This window comes from Lissotriton helveticus, chromosome 6 (assembly GCF_964261635.1).
Source record: "Lissotriton helveticus chromosome 6, aLisHel1.1, whole genome shotgun sequence".
NCBI lineage: Eukaryota > Metazoa > Chordata > Amphibia > Caudata > Salamandridae > Lissotriton > Lissotriton helveticus.
This window is the reverse complement of record NC_136067.1, coordinates 64,404,324-64,424,965: the sequence shown is the minus strand read 5'-3', so window position 1 is coordinate 64,424,965 and position 20,642 is coordinate 64,404,324. Positions and strand designations below refer to the sequence as shown.

Genomic DNA, 20,642 nt, shown 5'->3' with positions numbered 1-20,642 from the left:
CACAGATATGGTTCATCAAATCCCAGCAGAGGATTATGATTTTCAGGGGTTAAAATCTCCTCAGAATGCACCACAATTCTTATACTTGGGGACAGATTCCGATTTCATTCTGAAGGTCTCCAAATTGGATTCGGAATTGTCTAAACCGATCCGTAACCCTTGTTCACGACCGCATCGTTCACAGTTCCGAATGACTAAGTACGATGCCTTGAAAGTCTTAGCACTGACCAAATCGGTTCCAAAAGGCATACGGAGAGATAGAGCCTTCCGGAGCCAAATCGTACAGCTCTATGGACTAGGTTTTCCAAGCAAGCAAGTACGATGAAAGATTTGGACAGTATTCCCGATTCAGTTTGCCCAGATCAAGAGAGCTGCCGGAATCGGTCTATGGGGGCCAGTAGCATGCCCACCTTCACCCGGGGCCCTCCGAATCAGGCCCGTGGGTGGACCCATGGGTCTCTTCTTCCCACCCATGCACCATGGGGTGCCTGTCACAGGGTGCACACTTTTCCCCAACCACCCCTTTTGACAATGCAAGCCTGTGTATGTGTACAGTCCACAGGCTCCCACTGAAGTCAATGGGAGTCTGACCGAATCATATCTGGATGCATTCAAATGCATCGTACTTGTTCGGTTGGACTCCCCTGACCCGAGTCACCCAGAAAGCATTCCAGACATGATTCGGTCCCAATGCTTTCCGAATGAGATCGGACTCGGCTTATGATACCAAAACAAATGAATATGAGTGGTCACCCCTTCCATATGCCCCTTTTTGTCACCCTCAAAACAAGGCGTTCTATGCCGCGCATTTCAATGGGGAAAGATTTCAGAACTGTATCACCTAAAAAAAAAACAGTATGTTTCTTGTATTCTCCCACCTAAATAGTCCTATGAAAAACAATCCATCTAACAACAAATTTTGTGATTTTCACCTCAAATTGTAAGGGTCTGATTTACACTCACAATATTATCCAAGGCAGAGGGCACTTCCTCGGCTGAGCCTTAGGCCCTCTCACTCCATCTCGGTCAATGACCACCTGGGACTGTCCTTCCCCTTGGATAATATTGCTTCAGTGGTATGATCAGCTAGGACAGGTAGAAGTTCAAGCAAACAGTTGGACATCCTTAGGTGACCTGCCGCTTCGCCTCTTTTCTGTATGGAAATGGATACAAGTGGCATCGGAGTTTTCTTTCAGTTGTATGCTTTACTAATGAAAACCTTAGCATGGCTTTTGTATGTGCACGTCATCACAAATGTTGCAATAATGTGGAGTATTAGGAAGTTTGTGCATTCTTTATGTTGCGAATCTGCACTTTCTTCATTGTGCATCTTATTTCCAGAACCCCCCTGTACTACAGTGTGAAGCCTGCATGTGATCTATCATAATATGAATTAATGTTCTCATTTTATTGTTCTCTGCAGATCGGCTTCCCTCTGTTCTCCACTAATTCGAATCTTAATGCTTAGTCCTCTATTCCGAGCACACAGCTGCAGCATCATTAACTTCTCTTTACAGCAAGGGAGGGAACACACAGCCACAATAACTTTATCACTGCCATGACAAGTTTGTAAATGAATGCTTCTTGTGTGGGCTGTGAGTCTGCTCTCTGTGTCTGGGGTTGAGGAGGGCTCTTGGGCATGTAGCAGATTAGACGAGACATGGCCCTCCACCCCGTCTCTCTCGAGTCCCTCCACCCCAACACCCCCCCCCCCCCACCCACTCCATAACACAACCAGGAGCTGGAAAGAAGGAACCCAAGTTTAGGGAAAGGAATTCGAGATCCTTGTTGAACACAGTGTGGCCACAATTATGAACTTTTTGAAAAGTCATCTTTGTCTGCTCCTGATTCTCCATAAAAGACAATCTGGACAAATATTCATGAATCCATGAATGCTGTGGGCATCACACATCCTACAATAGGCGAAATATGCAAACCGTTGTAGTGTGACTTTAATACACGTACAAAGATGAGGCTGGGCACCCAATGCAAAGACACAAGAGGCACTGGGGCTGGTCCTTCTGTAGTAGGATTGTCCACTTCCATCGAGCATTGACTTGAACCGACTCTACAACCTGAGGCAGAGTCTGGGATTACCAACATTGGTACCCCTGCTCGTGCACCACCGTCCTCAGCTAAGTTATGAACTATTGTATTTTTAAATATTAACACAGATACTTTATATTAATTGTCTAACTCATATATGGTATCACAATAGAAAACTGTATGACCATGCTGAATGTATCTGATGTAGAGATAACCATTATTCAAGCCAAGGACTTGACGGCTGTACTGACTGACTTAAATCTGGAACAGGTAGTGGATTGTCCAACTCACATCAAAGGGTACACCCTGGACCAGCTATGGACCACGCAATTCCCTGTGTGGAATTTGAGGATAGCCCCATGTGGATGGTCCGATCATCACATGATGTCCTCTGTAGTATCTCTGCCTAAATGGAATAAGTCCCCTACTGGCCCCTCTATCTACTCTAGGAATTGGGTTAGGGCTATCCTCACAGCTTTTTGCGAGGAGTTAAGTAACTCTCCTCCCATTCCAAAGGAAGACATAGGCACCTTTGCGCAGGATACCACAAGCTGGCTGACAGAGGCCAGCAATCATCATGCACCCCTTCATAGAACTAGAGCAACTAGGCGCCACAAGGCCAATAAATGGTTCTCGGACGACCTGAAAATTGCCAAGCTGAGCCTTCGGCAAGCAGAAAGAAAATGGCAGTCGAGATATGCACCCGAACTGGGAAAAAAGTACGCTAAACAACTTAGAAATTATAAAAATCTATTGCGGCAAACTAAAGTAAGCGTTTTTACAGGCAGAATCATGAATGCCTCTAATAAATCTAAAGAGATTTTCAGGATTGTCTCTGATCTCTCAAACCCTGATTGAGTTACTCTGCCGATTTTATCCACTCAAGATCTGTGCGACTCTCTGAACGTCTTTTTTGTAAATACGATTTAGGCCATTATGAGCGGCATCCTTCCCTGTTCACCGCTTAATAATCTGTTTACGGATGTTGTGAATAGTCGAAACTATTACCTGCTTTTCCAACATACCGCAAGAGGACCTAGTATTCCTATTGAGAAAGGTGAAGTCTGGTTCTCCAACTGACGTCTGCCCCCCAGAAGGTCTTGAAAGCAGTATGTACTTGGTTGCCTGACCGTATACTGTCATTTCTTAACCAATCTGTCAATATGGGGGTGGTCCCTTGGTCCTTTAAGAAAGCGATTATTGCTCCAATTATAAAGAAAGCAGGTGCTGATCCTACGGATATGAAAAACTTCCGGCCTATCCCGCTTTTACCTTTTTTGTCAAACTCCTCAAGGCCCACATAGCACGTCATCTATGTCTATTCATCGAAGTCAGGCTTCTTGGATCCTGCACAAGCAGGATTTCGACCAGCACACTCTACAGAAGCAGTGATTATGTCTGTTGCTGATGACGTGCAAAAAGAGATAGATAATGGCAACACTCAAGTTGTGGTGTTATTGGACTCATCTGCAGCCTTTGATACGGTCGACCATAGTATTTTGGCCGACCGGATCAGAGCTGCGGGCTTCCGAGATTCAGCATTGAACTGGCTTCTTTCCTTTTTGAAGGACAGATCTCAATCCGTTAGGCTAGCCCCTTACTCATCTTCAGAGGTCTAACTGAATTGCGGGGTTCCTCAAGATACTTTGCTGTCACCCCATCTTTTTAACATCTATATTTGTTCCCTGATTAATGCCCTCAAACATAAAGAAATCAACATCTTTAATTATGCAGATGACATGCAACTATTATTTACGATTAAAGATTGCCATTCGACTCGCCACTTGTTTCAGGATACTATGTGGTTCATCCGAGACTGGATGAACAGCAATCATCTGAAGCTGAACCCCGATAAAACGCAGATAATGCTCACGAAAAGTAAGGTGAACTATTGGTGTCCTTCGTTCTGGCCTAGCAAGATGGGCCCTCCCCTCCCACACCCAAAAAGCGGTAAAAAGCTTGGGTGTCATAATAGATGAGGACGTTTCTTTTAAGCAGCAGGTATGAGCTGTGACATCTGCTTGCTTCCGCCAGCTACGTCGCATAAAAAAGATACAAATATTCCTTATTAAGGAGGCTTTGTTCCAAGTAATCATAGCTCTAGTCATGTCGAGATTAGACTATGCTATCGGAATTCACCTGGGCCTCCCTAAAATCCTTCAGCGCAGGCTCCAGCTTATTCAAAACCAGGCTGCTCAACTGATTTACACCATGCCTGATCGCTGCCACAATTTCCAAGCAATGATGGACCTTCATTGGCTGCCAGTTGTACAGAGAGCAATGTTTAAAGCATGTTGCATGGTTTTTAAGTCCCTGTACCTGAGCTACCCTGCCTCCCTAAAGTCTAGAATTATTAAATAGTGTCCAAGCAGAGTTTTAAGATCTAGTAACTCGCACCTTTTGACAATTTCGCCCTGGAAAAAATAAAGGATCGGCAGGCGTAGGTTTGCCGTTATCGCCCCTCGTGTATGGAATGGCCTACCTTTGGACCTAAGGGCCTCATTGGACCTTGCCACATTTAGGAAACTCCTAAAAACACTGCTTTTCAGACAGGCTTATTACTAAGGGAGGTTGAAGTTGACTGGTTAACTAGCGCCATGAGAACGTATGGTGGATGTGCGCCCTACAAATGGACAGTAACATAACATAACATTCCCACAGGAAGCTGTGCATTGTGGGATTTGGAGTCCACTCATTCAGAAACTAATTTTGAAAAATAAAAATATAAACATTTTGATGTACATTGATTATACATAATGATGTGTAAAGTGTTACTATCTATCTATCTATCTATCTATCTATCTATCTATCTATCTATCTATCTATCTATCTGTCTATCTATCTGTCTATCTATCTTTGAAAGTCTATCCTTCTATCTATCCATCTATTAATATCTATCTATCTTTTTATCTGTCTTTCTATCTATCTACCCATCTATCTTTTGGAAATCTATCCTTCTATGCAAAACTATCTATCTATCTATCTATCTATCTATCTATCTATCTATCTATCTATCTATCTATCTATCTATCTATCTATCTATCTATCATCTATCTATCTATCTATCTATCTATCTATCTATCTATCTATCTATCTACCTACCTACCTACCTACCTACCTACCTACCTACCTATCTATCTATCTACCTACCTACCTACCTACCTACCTACCTACCTATCTATCTATCTATCTATCTATCTATCTATCTATCTATCTATCTATCTATCTATCTATCCATCTGTGTGTGTATATATATATATATATATATATATCTTTCATTGAGTTCTTTAAGGCACTCCCCCTACCGTGGACAGTACATTGGTTTTGTCTTCCGGTCGGTGTAGGCGGGGCCCAGTCATCATTTTACTGTAGTCCAGCATATGCTGCCTACAGCCGTTTAGTAAAGCAGAGGCTCTGGTCGCCATAGATGACTCCTTTGCCCCTTCCCGAAGGGTGACTCTCTCTACCTTTTTCTTTCTCCCCTGGCGTGCAGGGGAAGAAGAGGGTAGGAAGCTCCCTGCAAAATGGGACACAACAGAGAGTCACATGGTGCAGTCAGAATCACTTCCTGTCCCTACTTGACCCACTTCCTGGTCTGCAGGACCACACAGTCTCTCATTCATCACAGTGCTATTGTTTTGCTTATTTTTCTAATATGTAATTATTTTATATCTTGCTAAAATGCATTTGTTTTTCCTTTGGTTTTTTTAATGTGCATGTTTTCCTGGTATGATTTTCCATTTACTAAATACATGTTTACCTCTTTGGAAAAGCTTTGCAGTACTGTTGATTCTCAGTTTTCTGTTCTTATGTCACGCGGTCTTGCTACATCAAACATTTTCTCTCTCAATGGCTTTGCTGCTCATTGAAGATTTGTCCATCCTATAATAAATGCTTAAAAATTGTCTTGCAAAATAATTGTTTACTAATGCCATGACTTTCCCAGAAAAACCCCGGATACAATTGACAAGTCCCCTAACAAAAATTGGTACTGACAGGGTGGTAAATCCTCATATGCAATAACGTGTACTGTGCTGCAACACCCAGCCAGTACGTGCACTTAGGAGTTTATTCCAGGAAATGAGGAATTACTGGGGAGCATTCCACTTGATATTCCCCTTTCCAGGGGGAATATTGCTTGCATTGATAAAGCAGGTGGGAAGTGGGGGCAGGGGTGCTTCATGGTAGAGCAACAATGGTGGGGAGGGTGAGGGTTGGGTGGGGGTGGCTATAATCTGGCTGGTGGAAGCATTGTATCCTCCCCATGTGCCATAGCTGAGGGTTGGGTTGGGCTGGGGCAGGTAAATTGGCCTGGGTTGCAATGCAGCCTGTTGATTCCAGATTACATGGCTAGTAACATCGGACTCGTCGTTCCCATAGCGTGTAAATCATGGTGCGCAAATTACGGACCACTAATGATTGAGCGGAGTCGATTTCCATGTGCAAAACCCACTTTGTTCAAGCCCTGAACATAAGCTATAGGCCCGAGCAGCAGACTAGGTCCTATAACAAGGGAGAGGGCCTTAAACAACAGTTATAGCCAGAGGCAGAAGGTCTATAAGGATATACAAACATTCCACCCACTAGTGGTAGAATATTCAAAATTAAAAAGGAAAAAACAGAATGACAAACGCTGGACTATTGGAGCAGAAGGCTTATGCCACTCATTATAAGCATTGAGCCACTTCATTGTCTTCGATGGATCTCGCAACATTCCAATGTTCTACTATAGCATTATAGCCATCTGCCAAGTGCTAAACCTGTTGATAAAGGCCTTGAACCAGAAATTATGCGGCTCGGGTCAATAACAAGGGAGAGGGTCTTTAACAACCAGTATAGCTAGAGGCAGAAGGGCTGTAAGGCTCTTAGAACATTCCACCTGCTAAAAGTAGAATGTTCTAAATTAAAAAGGGAGAAACACAAAGACAAACATTGGAATGTTGGAGCTCCGGCTTTATAGCAGCCATTATAAACCCGGAGTACTCAACTGCCTTCAATGGGTCTCTCAACATTCCAGTGTTCTAATATAGCCTTAGAGCCCGCCATAGCGGGCTCTACCGGCCATTAAAGGCACGCTCCGGCGTTAAATGTCAGAGCCGAAGGCAAGGGTCTTTAACAAGGGAGCGGGCCTTTAATGGCCGGTAGAGCCTGCCACGAGGGCTATAAGGCTATTAGAACATTCTGACACTAGAGAGCAGAATGCTCTGATCTGTAAAACAAAGGCTCACGGAGCCGGAGGGGGTTTAACAAACAAACAAACAAAAATATCATCGCAATTGGTGTCAATTTTGTATTCTTAACCCTTCTACTGAGAAGAGCAAGATATTCATGTTGCCGGCAGCACTTTTCTAGTGCTTGCACCAGGGGGATTTACTGTTTCCAATATAAACTCAGGGCGCGAGGAAAGAGGTTCCCTCGCGCAGTGGGTTTCTTCTTTTTTTGGGTCAATTGCGATCAGTTTTTGGCGATTAGATTTTAATACAACAGTCAGAGACTCAGGCTCCATGAGGACTTTTGCTCACAGCAACAGCTGTGAACAAACGTTGGAATGCTGAAGCCCTAGACTTCCCTTAGCCATTAGAAACCGGAAACACTCTATAGTCTTCAATGGAGCTCCCAACATTCCAATGTTCTAATAGACCATGAGACCAATGTGAAGGACTGGAAACAGTGTCTGTATTGAGCCGGCAGACCAGGTCAATGAATAACCAGGGGCTATGGTGTCCCACTTATTTTGGTTTCCCCGCTGTCTGTCTGTACGCAGCTATAACACTCTATCGGGCCTGCTTCGTGCTTTAAATTGGAATACATTCATAAAGGCATCCATACTCAGTTATTTACGTCAGTACCATTGGGTCATTTGCGTGCATGTGCATAAGGCAAACTCAAGTTTGAGGCAGTCTGAAGAGCAGCATTGAAGGGGCGCTGCTGAGACACTGGTGCAAAGGCTTCAGCTGGTCTGTGCTGCCTGTCCCAAGGATTAAGATATCATTTATAACCCCCAGATACCCGAGAGATGCCACTGCTGCTCTTGTTGCCTGAAGGGAAACCTCAACAAGACACAGCAATTCCCACAGATGGAATTAATGTGCAACCTGCCACATCCCCACAAGTACCACAGTCAGCACATTCAGATATCAGAAGAAATCAAAACATTTTAGGATTATTTCCAGGTCTTTGAATGTTTTAATACTACCAAGAAAAGTTTGCGGTGCATGTCAGAGAACACATGTGGAAGACATTTCAAGCACACGTTAATGTAAGATGATAGCACAACAAATACAAAATAGATGTAATGGAAAAATGTAGGTCTGCCTATGCTAAAATCTGCTCTTGTGAATAGCAAAAAAATGAAGAGAAAACATCTGTTTCCACGTCCGCAGCAGTTCAGCCTTTCCCACAATTCTCTGACGCTTCCTTCCTTAGTATTGATCTCAGTGTTTCCATTTCAGAGAAAGCATTCAATTTACAGATGTCATTCTCTTTCTGTGCACTTACATTCACTCATGCAGAGAGTCACATTGACCCACGCAGGCGGTCACATTCACTATCACAGTCTTATTCACTCACGCGCTCTGTCATATTCACTCGCACACAGCTATCGTCATTGGCATAGGGAGTCGTAGACTCACACACAGTCATATTCACTCTGACCTGCAACCATGGTAACTCGTGGCCGCCTCACAGGAAGGCGACATTCTAATACCAGCCATTGACAGATCTCTGGAGGAGATGCACTCACACCTACATCAATCTTGTCATTTCAATCAATCAATCAGGGGTTTATAAAGTGCGCTACTCAACCGTGAGGGTCTCAAGGCGCTCCCTCCCTTAGCCTTTCTCGATGGCCCTCAAGACTGCTCAGAACCTCATTCTGTTGACACAACTGACCATGACCCAGACAGACCTCGCCAGCTACCGTCTACATAGGAAAAATGTAGATACCCCAACGCCAACCATCTCCCAGCGGGAAACAACCTTTACAACGTAGTCATTACATCACAACATCCTTTACATCGCATGCCATTACATTGCATGTCACTAGAACGCATGTCATTACAATGCATGTCACTACAACACATGCCATTACAACGTAATATAAGGTAAGTAATGGGGAATAGTAATTTTTACCCCTACACTATCCAACACTTACCCTACTGTTGCACTCACTGGAGTGGGAATAGTAATTTTTACTCCTACGCTATCCAGCGCTTTCCTTACTGTTGCACTCACTGGAGTGGGAATATGAATTTTTACTCCTACACTATCCAACACTTACCCTACAGTTCTCTAAAAGTAATATGCATTGCAATGGTATGAGTTGTAAATGTAGTTTCTAAAAATGCGTGTGATGGCATCCGATGTAAAATCATGCGTTGTGATGGATGATATGATGTAAAAGCTGCGTTGTAAAGGCATACATTCATCTCCTGCATGACAACTAATCTAGTTTCAGATCATGCAGCAAGACAGACAATGTCTTCCTCATCCTAGATAAAGATGACCCCTCAACTCCAGTGACCAAACCACCCTCGCCCACTCCCTGAAATCTTGCACTCACAATGTCCTCCACTAGGACTCTTAATGCCCATCCAACCGACACCAGTTTGTTCACATGGGTACCTCGGGACCATAGCACCTCCCTATCATCTGCAGAACTACCAGTCTGGGTCCTTGGTCATGTTCAATCTTGACACCAAGCTCAACAACGGCAATGCATTCACCGATACACTAATGACACACAAGTCCCCTCTGCTCCAGACGTCTCCATCTCAAACACAAACTGCACCTTCTTCAGATCTGGAAGCCAAGCACCTGCCAGCAGTGCGGCACCAGCAGACACTGAACTGTCATTTACCAGGAGTGAGCAGCAACAAGTACTTCAAACATTTCAAAGCCCAACTTTCACCCCATGCCAAGTCACTCGGGTCCTTCTGTCCAACAACAGCTCGAAACAACAACTTGTCCAAGCATGGATATCTGACTTGAACCTAGGCAGCTTCATCCCTTGACAATTTCAATGCAAATTCACTTGGGTTCACCATCATGACAGACCTAACAAATGCAATGTCAGGGAAAATAAGATAGCATGCTACTAGCCGTGTCTTTTGAAAAGAAAAAAAGGCCTTCTTTCCAGAAACCCGTTTCAGAAGAAGAGTGCAAGCCCTGGTCCACCCAGGTTCAGCGCTCCGTCCATCATCACCTTGTGTTTGCTTCAAGCCCTGGTCCACCCAGGTTCAGCGCTCCGTCCATCATCACCTTGTGTTTGCTTCAAGCCCTGGTCCACCCAGGTTCAGCGCTCCGTCCATCATCTCCTTGTGTTTGCTTCAAGCCCTGGTCCACCCAGGTTCAGCGGTCCGTCCACCATCTCCTTGTGTTTGCTTCAAGCCCTGGTCCACCCAGGTTCAGCGCTCCGTCCACCATCTCCTTGTGTTTGCTTCAAGCCCTGGTCCACCCAGGTTCAGCGCTCCGTCCATCATCTCCTTGTGTTTGCTTCAAGACCTGGTCCACCCAGGTTCAGCGCTCCGTCCATCATCTCCTTGTGTTTGCTTCAAGCTCTGGTCCACCCAGGTTCAGCGCTCCGTCCACCATCTCCTTGTGTTTGTTTCAAGCCCTGGTCCACCCAGGTTCAGTGCTCCGTCCATCATCGCCTTGTGTTTGCTTCAAGGCCTGGTCCACCCAGGATCAGCGCTCCGTCCATCATCGCCTTGTGTTTGCTTCAAGGCCTGGTCCACCCAGGATCAGCGCTCCGCCCATCATCGCCTTGTGTTTGCTTCAAGGCCTGGTCCACCCAGGATCAGCGCTCCGTCCATCATCTCCTTGTATTTGCTTCAAGCCCTGGTCCACCCATGTTCAGCGCTCCGTCCATCATCACCTTGTGTTTGCTTCAAGCCCTGGTCCACCCAGGTTCAGCGCTCCGTCCACCATCTCCTTGTGTTTGCTTCAAGACCTGGTCCACCCAGGTTCAGCGCTCCGTCCATCATCTCCTTGTGTTTGCTTCAAGCCCTGGTCCACCCAGGTTCAGTGCTCTGTTCACCATCACCTTGGGTTTGCATCAAGCCCTGGTCCACCCAGGTTCAGCGCTCCGTCCATCATATACTTGTCTTTGCTTCAAGCCCTGGTCCACCCAGGTTAAGCGCTCCGTCCATCATCACATTGTGTTTGCTTGAAGCCCTGGTCCACCCAGGTACAGTGCTCAGTCCAACATCTCCTTGTGTTTGCTTCAAGCCCTGGTCCACCCAGGTTCAGCGCTCCGTCCATCATCACCTTGTGTTTGCTTCCAGCCCTGGTACACCCAGGTACAGCGCTCAGTCCATCATCTCCTTGTGTTTGCTCCAAGCCCTGGTCCACCCAGGTTCAGCGCTCCGTCCATCATCACCTTGTGTTTGCTTCAAGCCCTGGTCCACTCAGGTTCAGCGCTCCGTCCATCATCACCTTGTGTTTGCTTCAAGCCCTGGTCCACCCAGGTACAGCGCTCCGTCCATCATCACCTTGTGTTTTCTTCAAGCCCTGGTCCACCCAGGTTCAGCACTCCGTCCATCATCTCCTTGTGTTTGCTTCAAGCCCTGGTCCACCCAGGTTCAGCGCTCCGTCCATCATCACCTTTTGTTTGCTTCAAGCCCTGGTCCACCAAGGTTCAGCGCTCCGTCCATCATCTCCTTGTGTTTCCTTCAAGCCCTGGTCCACCCAGGTTCAGCGCTCCGTCCACCATCACCTTGTGTTTGCTTCAAGCCCTGGTCCACCCAGGTTCAGCGCTCCGTCCATCATCTCCTTGTGTCTGCTTCAAACCCTGGTCCAACCGAATATATGACGATACAACGAATTCCGTTGCAACGCATGCCTTTACCACGCATGCGTTACAACGGAATTCGTTTACCACGCATAAACTTTTCCTCGACTATTTGCGTGGTGACGTCATACGTCAATAAGAGAAAACAGCATTTTTTCCCGATTTCTCTTAAACGACTCTGATGCCGACGTGACTTCTGGTGAGTTGTTTTATTTGGGGGGTCTCCCCCCCAAGCCCCCCTTTTTTTTTTTTTTACCTTTACCACATATGCCTTTACTACAAACATCGTAGTAAAGGCATGCGTGGTAAAGGCATTAGTGGTAATCACGCATGCGTTGTACTGCATGCGTGGTTAAAGATTTAGTGGAAACGGCTTCGTTGTAAAGGCCGTTTCCCGGTCCAACCAGGTTCAGCGCTCCGTCCATCATCACCTTCTGTTTGCTTCAAGCCCTGGTCCACCCAGGCTCAGCGCTCCGTCCATCATCTTTTTGTGTTTGCTTCAAGCCCTGGTCCACCCAGGTTCAGCGCTCCGTCCATCATCACCTTGTGCTTGCTTCAAGCCCTGGTCCACCCAGGTTCAGTGCTGCGTCCATCATCTCCTTGTGTTTGCTTCAAGCCCTGGTCCACCCAGGTTCAGTGCTCCGTCCATCTTCACCTTGTGTTTGCTTCAAGCCCTGGTCCACCCAGGTTCAGCGCTCCGTCCAACATCACCTTGTGTTTGCTTCAAGCCCTGGTCCACCCAGGTTCAGAGCTCAGTCCATCATCTCCTTGTGCTTGCTTCAAGTCCTGGTCCACCCAGGTTCAGCGCTGCGCCCATCATCTCCTTGTGTTTGCTTCAAGCCCTGGTCCACCCAGGTTCAGCGCTCCGTCCACCATCACCTTGTGTTTGCTTCAAGCCCTGGTCCACCCAGGTATAGTGCTCCGTCCATCATCTCCTTGTGTTTGCTTCAAGCCCTGGTTCACCCAGGTTCAGCGCTCTGTCCATCATCACCTTCTGTTTGCTTCAAGCCCTGGTCCACCCAGGTTCAGCGCTCCGTCCATCATCTCCTTGTGTTTGCTTCAAGCCCTGGTCCACCCAGGTTCAGCGCTCCGTCCATCATCACCTTGTGTTTGCTTCAAGCCCTGGTCCACCCAGGTTCAGTGCTGCGTCCATCATCTCCTTGTGTTTGCTTCAAGCCCTGGTCCACCCAGGTTCAGCGCTCTGTCCATCATCACCTTGTGTTTGCTTCAAGCCCTGGTCCACCCAGGTTCAGCGCTCCGTCCATCATCACCTTGTGTTTGCTTCAAGCCCTGGTCCACCCAGGTTCAGCGCTCCGTCCAACATCACCTTGTGTTTGCTTCAAGCCCTGGTCCACCCAGGTTCAGGACTCATTCCATCATCTCCTTGTGTTTGCTTCAAGCCCTGGTCCACCCAGGTTCAGCGCTGCGTCCATCATCTCCTTGTGTTTGCTTCAAGCCCTGGTCCACCCAGGTTCAGCGCTCCATCCATCATCACCTTGTGTTTGCTTCAAGCCCTGGTCCACCCAGGTTTAGCGCTGCGTCCATCATCTCCTTGTATTTGCTTCAAGCCCTGGTCCACCCATGTTCAGCGCTCCGTCCATCATCACCTTGTGTTTGCTTCAAGCCCTGGTCCACCCAGGTTCAGCGCTCCGTCCACCATCTCCTTGTGTTTGCTTCAAGCCCTGGTCCACCCAGGTTCAGCGCTCCGTCCATCATCTCCTTGTGTTTGCTTCAAGCCCTGGTCCACCCAGGTTTAGCGCTCCGTCCATCATCTCCTTGTGTTTGCTTCAAGCCCTCGTCCACCCAGGTTCATCGCTCCGTCCATCATCACCTTGTGTTTGCTTCAAGCCCTGGTCCACCCAGGTTCAGCGCTCCGTCCACCATCACCTTGGGTTTGCATCAAGCCCTGGTCCACCCAGGTTCAGAGCTCCGTCCATCATCACCTTGTGTTTGCTTCAAGCCCTGGTCCACCCAGGTTCAGTGCTGCGCCCATCATCTCCTTGTGTTTGCTGCAAGCCCTGGTCCACCCAGGTTCAGCGCTCCGTCCATCATCACCTTGTGTTTGCTTCAAGCCCTGGTCCACCCAGGTTCAGCGCTCCGTCCATCATCTCCTTGTGTTTCCTTCAAGCCCTGGTCCACCCAGGTTCAGCGCTCCGTTCACAATCACCTTGTGTTTGCTTCAAGCCCTGGTCCACCCAGGTTCAGCGCTCCGTCCATCATCTCCTTGTGTCTGCTTCAAACCCTGGTCCACCCAGGTTCAGCGCTCCGTCCATCATCACCTTCTGTTTGCTTCAAGCCCTGGTCCACCCAGGTTCAGCGCTCCGTCCATCATCACCTTCTGTTTGCTTCAAGCCCTGGTCCACCCAGGTTCAGCGCTCTGTCCATCATCACCTTGTGTTTGCTTCAAGCCCTGGTCCACCCAGGTTCAGTGCTGCGTCCATCATCTCCTTGTGTTTGCTTCAAGCCCTGGTCCACCCAGGTTCAGCGCTCCGTCCATCTTCACCTTGTGTTTGCTTCAAGCCCTGGTCCACCCAGGTTCAGCGCTCCGTCCATCTTCACCTTGTGTTTGCTTCAAGCCCTGGTCCACCCAGGTTCAGCGCTCAGTCCATCATCTCCTTGTGTTTGCTTCAAGCCCTGGTCCACCCAGGTTCAGCGCTGCGTCCATCATCTCCTTGTGTTTGCTTCAAGCCCTGGTCCACCCAGGTTCAGCGCTCCATCCATCATCACCTTGTGTTTGCTTCAAGCCCTTGTCCACCCAGGTTTAGCGCTGCGTCCATCATCTCCTTGTATTTGCTTCAAGCCCTGGTCCACCCATGTTCAGCGCTCCGTCCATCATCACCTTGTGTTTGCTTCAAGCCCTGGTCCACCCAGGTTCAGCGCTCCGTCCACCATCTCCTTGTGTTTGCTTCAAGCCCTGGTCCACCCAGGTTCAGCGCTCCGTCCATCATCTCCTTGTGTTTGCTTCAAGCCCTGGTCCACCCAGGTTTAGCGCTCCGTCCATCATCTCCTTGTGTTTGCTTCAAGCCCTCGTCCACCCAGGTTCATCGCTCCGTCCATCATCACCTTGTGTTTGCTTCAAGCCCTGGTCCACCCAGGTTCAGCGCTCCGTCCACCATCACCTTGGGTTTGCATCAAGCCCTGGTCCACCCAGGTTCAGAGCTCCGTCCATCATCACCTTGTGTTTGCTTCAAGCCCTGGTCCACCCAGGTTCAGTGCTGCGCCCATCATCTCCTTGTGTTTGCTGCAAGCCCTGGTCCACCCAGGTTCAGCGCTCCGTCCATCATCACCTTGTGTTTGCTTCAAGCCCTGGTCCACCCAGGTTCAGCGCTCCGTCCATCATCTCCTTGTGTTTCCTTCAAGCCCTGGTCCACCCAGGTTCAGCGCTCCGTTCACAATCACCTTGTGTTTGCTTCAAGCCCTGGTCCACCCAGGTTCAGCGCTCCGTCCATCATCTCCTTGTGTCTGCTTCAAACCCTGGTCCACCCAGGTTCAGCGCTCCGTCCATCATCACCTTCTGTTTGCTTCAAGCCCTGGTCCACCCAGGTTCAGCGCTCCGTCCATCTTCACCTTGTGTTTGCTTCAAGCCCTGGTCCACCCAGGTTCAGCGCTCAGTCCATCATCTCCTTGTGTTTGCTTCAAGCCCTGGTCCACCCAGGTTCAGCGCTCAGTCCATCATCTCCTTGTGTTTGCTTCAAGCCCTGGTCCACCCAGGTTCAGCGCTCCATCCATCATCACCTTGTGTTTGCTTCAAGCCCTGGTCCACCCAGGTTCAGCGCTGCGTCCATCATCTCCTTGTGTTTGCTTCAAGCCCTGGTCCACCCAGGTTCAGCGTTCCGTCCATCATCACCTTGTGTTTGCTTCAAGCCCTGGTCCACCCAGGTTCAGCGCTGCGTCCATCATCTCCTTGTTTTTGCTTCAAGCCCTCGTCCACCCAGGTTCATCGCTCCGTCCATCATCACCTTGTGTTTGCTTCAAGCCCTGGTCCACCCAAGTTCAGCGCTCCGTCCACCATCTCCTTGTGTTTGCATCAAGCCCTGGTCCACCTAGGTTCAGCGCTCCATCCACCATCACCTTGTGTTTGTTTCAAGCCCTGGTCCACCCAGGTTCAGCGCTTTGTCCATCATCACCTTGTGTTTGCATCAAGCCCTGGTCCACCCAGGTTCAGCGCTGCGTCTATCATCTCCTTGTGTTTGCTTCAAGCCCTGGTCCACCCAGGTTCAGCGTTCCGTCCATCATCACCTTGTGTTTGCTTCAAGCCCTGGTCCACCCAGGTTCAGCGCTCCGTCCACCAGCTCCTTGTGTTTGCTTCAAGCCCTGGTTCACCCAGGTTCAGCGCTCCGTCCATCATCTCCTTGTGTTTGCTTCAAGCCCTGGTCCACCCAGGTTCATCGCTCCGTCCATCATCACCTTGTGTTTGCTTCAAGCCCTGGTCCACCCATGTTCAGCGCTCCGTCCACCATCTCCTTGTGTTTGCATCAAGCCCTGGTCCACCCAGGTTCAGCGCTCCGTCCACCATCACCTTGTGTTTGCTTCAAGCCCTGGTCCACCCAGGTTCAGCGCTTCGTCCATCATCACCTTGTGTTTGCATCAAGCTCGGTCCACCCAGGTTCAGCGCTCCGTCCATCATCACCTTGTGTTTGCTTCAAGCCCTGGTCCACCCAGGTTCAGCGTTCCGTCCATCATCACCTTGTGTTTGCTTCAAGCCCTGGTCCACCCAGGTTCAGTGCTGCGTCCATCATCTCCTTGTGTTTGCATCAAGCCCTGGTCCACCCAGGTTCAGCGCTCCGTCCACCATCACCTTGTGTTTGCTTCAAGCCCTGGTCCACCCAGGTTCAGCGCTTCGTCCATCATCAACTTGTGTTTGCATCAAGCCCTGGTCCACCCAGGTTCAGCGCTGCGTCTATCATCTCCTTGTGTTTGCTTCAAGCCCTGGTCCACCCAGGTTCAGCGTTCCGTCCATCATCACCTTGTGTTTGCTTCAAGCCCTGGTCCACCCAGGTTCAGCGCTCCGTCCACCAGCTCCTTGTGTTTGCTTCAAGCCCTGGTTCACCCAGGTTCAGCGCTCCGTCCATCATCTCCTTGTGTTTGCTTCAAGCCCTGGTCCACCCAGGTTCAGCGCTCCGTCCATCATCTCCTTGTGTTTGCTTCAAGCCCTGGTCCACCCAGGTTCAGCGTTCCGTCCATCATCACCTTGTGTTTGCTTCAAGCCCTGGTCCACCCAGGTTCAGTGCTGCGTCCATCATCTCCTTGTGTTTGCTTCAAGCCCTGGTCCACCCAGGTTCAGCGCTCCGTCCATCATCTCCTTGTTTTTGCTTCAAGCCCTCGTCCACCCAGGTTCATCGCTCCGTCCATCATCACCTTGTGTTTGCTTCAAGCCCTGGTCCACCCATGTTCAGCGCTCCGTCCACCATCTCCTTGTGTTTGCATCAAGCCCTGGTCCACCTAGGTTCAGCGCTCCGTCCACCATCACCTTGTGTTTGCTTCAAGCCCTGGTCCACCCAGGTTCAGCGCTTCGTCCATCATCACCTTGTGTTTGCATCAAGCCCTGGTCCACCCAGGTTCAGGGCTGCGTCTATCATCTCCTTGTGTTTGCTTCAAGCCCTGGTCCACCCAGGTTCAGCGTTCCGTCCATCATCACCTTGTGTTTGCTTCAAGCGCTGGTCCACCCAGGTTCAGCGCTCCGTCCACCAGCTCCTTGTGTTTGCTTCAAGCCCTGGTTCACCCAGGTTCAGCGCTCTGTCCATCATCTCCTTGTGTTTGCTTCAAGCCCTGGTCCACCCAGGTTCAGCGCTCCGTCCATCATCTCCTTGTGTTTGCTTCAAGCCCTCGTCCACCCAGGTTCATCGCTCCGTCCATCATCACCTTGTGTTTGCTTCAAGACCTGGTCCACCCATGTTCAGCGCTCCGTCCACCATCTCCTTGTGTTTGCATCAAGCCCTGGTCCACCCAGGTTCAGCGCTCCGTCCACCATCACCTTGTGTTTGCTTCAAGCCCTGGTCCACCCAGGTTCAGCGCTTCGTCCATCATCACCTTGTGTTTGCATCAAGCCCTCGTCCACCCAGGTTCAGCACTCCGTCCACCATCACCTTGTGTTTGCATCAAGCCCTGGTCCACCCAGGTTCAGCGCTCCGTCCACCATCACCTTGTGTTTGCTTCAAGCCCTGGTCCACCCAGGTTCAGTGCTCCGTCCGTCATCTCCTTGTGTTTGCTTCAAGCCCTGGTCCACCCAGGTTCAGCGCTCCGTCCATCATCACCTTGTGTTTGCTTCAAGCCCTGGTCCACCCAGGTTCAGCGTTCCGTCCATCATCACCTTGTGTTTGCTTCAAGCCCTGGTCCACCCAGGTTCAGTGCTGCGTCCATCATCTCCTTGTGTTTGCATCAAGCCCTGGTCCACCCAGGTTCAGCGCTCCGTCCATCATCACCTTGTGTTTGCTTCAAGCCCTGGTCCACCCAGGTTCAGCGCTCCGTCCATTGAAAATGGGAGGGGAGAATTACCAGGCTATTGAGGGGACCTGTTAGGCTCTTTGCTGTTTCTTTCTCTTAGATGTTCCTCTGCTTGTTTTGTTATAGATTTAGACGTACAGTGCAACAAGCAGCAGCTATCTCAACATTTACCCCTCACGAGATTACCGGCCGAACTATCCACTAGGACCTTACTAATCACGGTGGGTCCATTTGTCATCTTTGGACACTTCTCGGTGAGGGGTGTTGCCATGAATTGTTTAGTGTTTTGTGTCTTTTCTTTTTAATGAGTATGGTATAGGCAGATGACAGTGCTATAAGAAGTTTGTCTGGAACAAGTTTTACACAAATGCCTTTTTTCTTTCCTCCCGGTACCATCCATCTTTTCTCATGTTTGAATTGGGAATGGAGTGAAATATAGTAAACTAAATGTATTGACAATATGATATTATACTAGATTTGGGGAGGCCATGGCCTATGGCCTATTATCAGAGGCACCTAATGTACATAAAGATGTAATTGTAAATTGTAACATTCATAGCTACGTTTTTAATTTGTGACTATTTTTGCTCGGTTGAGCATATCAATTGGTCATGATTTTAATTGTATGTTTATATGTTTTGTCTTATTACGATACAGCCCTGAAGAAGTCCCATCTGGGACGAAACGCATCGGCTGTTCTTACTTACAAATGGAACAATAAAGTGGATATTTCTAAACAATTGGACATTACTCCCAGTGTCTTTGTAATAAGCTTGTGACTTAGATTTCACAATTCTTACATGTGGTGCACCTGTATTAAATTATGTCAAGTTCTAGTTAGAACTATCACTGTGATGGTGGGTGTGTTTCGGTGTGCACACAAGCCCCAGCCTAGAACATAAGGGGAAATTTCTTTTGGGGTTATTTTGGTTAGGTGCATTTGTAAAGAAGGTTCCACCGTCTGCCTTGCTCTAGATAAACACACTCTCAACCTGAAGAAACAGCAAACACACACCACACATTTAAAATAAGTTTTTACTTAACTCAGTTGTCAGATAGGGCCTAATTCCAGCTAATTGTACTCTATTTTTTATTACGTTAATAGTGAATAATATATTATTCACAATTAGTTTAATAAAAAACTGACCGAAAACAAGGAAAGTGGAGCCCAAACCCACACTCATAAGGACGAGCTGACCCTGTGTTCCTGGCACTGGCTTTTCTCACCTCTGAGACCAGGGGTCTCACAAAGGCAGTGCCAGGGGTCGCAAGGGGCAACCCATGGATCGCAGCTGGGATCACTTGCGGCCCCTAAATTATGTCCATGACAACAGGCCATTAGAAACCAAGGGCCAGATTTATTAGAAAGTCACAACTTGCTGAGCTGCATTGAGCTGCGAGACAGGGAGTGGACAGGAATGCGCCTTATTTACTAATATAAGGCGCATTCCTCCTCGCTCCTTGCACTGGTGCACTGAGTGCAGCCTAGCGCCAACGCAGGCCTCCTTTTGCTATAGTACCATAGCATTAGGATGTATGACATTACAACGCATGCTTTTACCACGCATGCCTTTACATCGCAGTTTTTACAACGCATGCTGTTACAACGCATAGTGCTTTGGGGCGCTGGATAGTGAATAGTTTAATTTACTATTCCAACTCCAGTCCCCGTGGATAGTAGGGAAGGTGTTGGATAGTAAATTAAATCCATTCCCTATCCTAGAGCGCCCCCCAGCGCAATACGTTGTAATGACATGCGTTGTAATAGTTGCGTCGTAAAGGCACTGCGTGGTAAAAGTTGCGTTGTAAAGGATGTTTCCCATAGCATTACATTCAGGATTATTTTTCTGCGGAAAGGGGCACTTTCCTGCACAAAAACAGTCCTCTAAGGATTTTCTCTATTTCTAACTTACACTTAGAGGAAAAAACGAGGCGAACTATAGCTAATTCTTCACATTAGGCTTCTCCTGGAAAAGGCGTACCATTTTGGCACATTCTCATGTACACTAGCGTTGCGTTAGTAAATCTGGGAATGCGCCAGAATACAATGGTGGATACGTGGGAACATGCACTGTTTACCCATGTATCGCCTTCCTGGCGCAGAGTATCGCAAGGCTGTGACTCGCGCTGCTTGCGTTCCTCCAGATTTACTATGCCATGCAAGATGTAAATTTCACTTGACGGAAGGGCAATGCAAGCCCTTTATTAATCTTGCCCTAAATATTAAGGGCCAGATGAAACAATATTTCACACAACGCAATGCTTCAAGACAACTCGCTGCGCTTTGCTGCGTAAACGAGAGACAGGGCAGGAATGAGCCATATTTGACAATATAAGGCACATTCCTGCATTTCCCCTAGCA

General features: G+C 48.4%; 1 protein-coding gene across 1 annotated transcript in view; it reads right to left on the bottom strand.

Annotated features, from left to right (window-relative positions):
- MDGA1 (MAM domain containing glycosylphosphatidylinositol anchor 1) overlaps positions 1 to 20,642 on the bottom strand; it is a 1,234,846-nt gene that overhangs the window by 337,998 nt on the left and 876,206 nt on the right. The gene's annotated exons all lie outside the window — the stretch shown is intronic.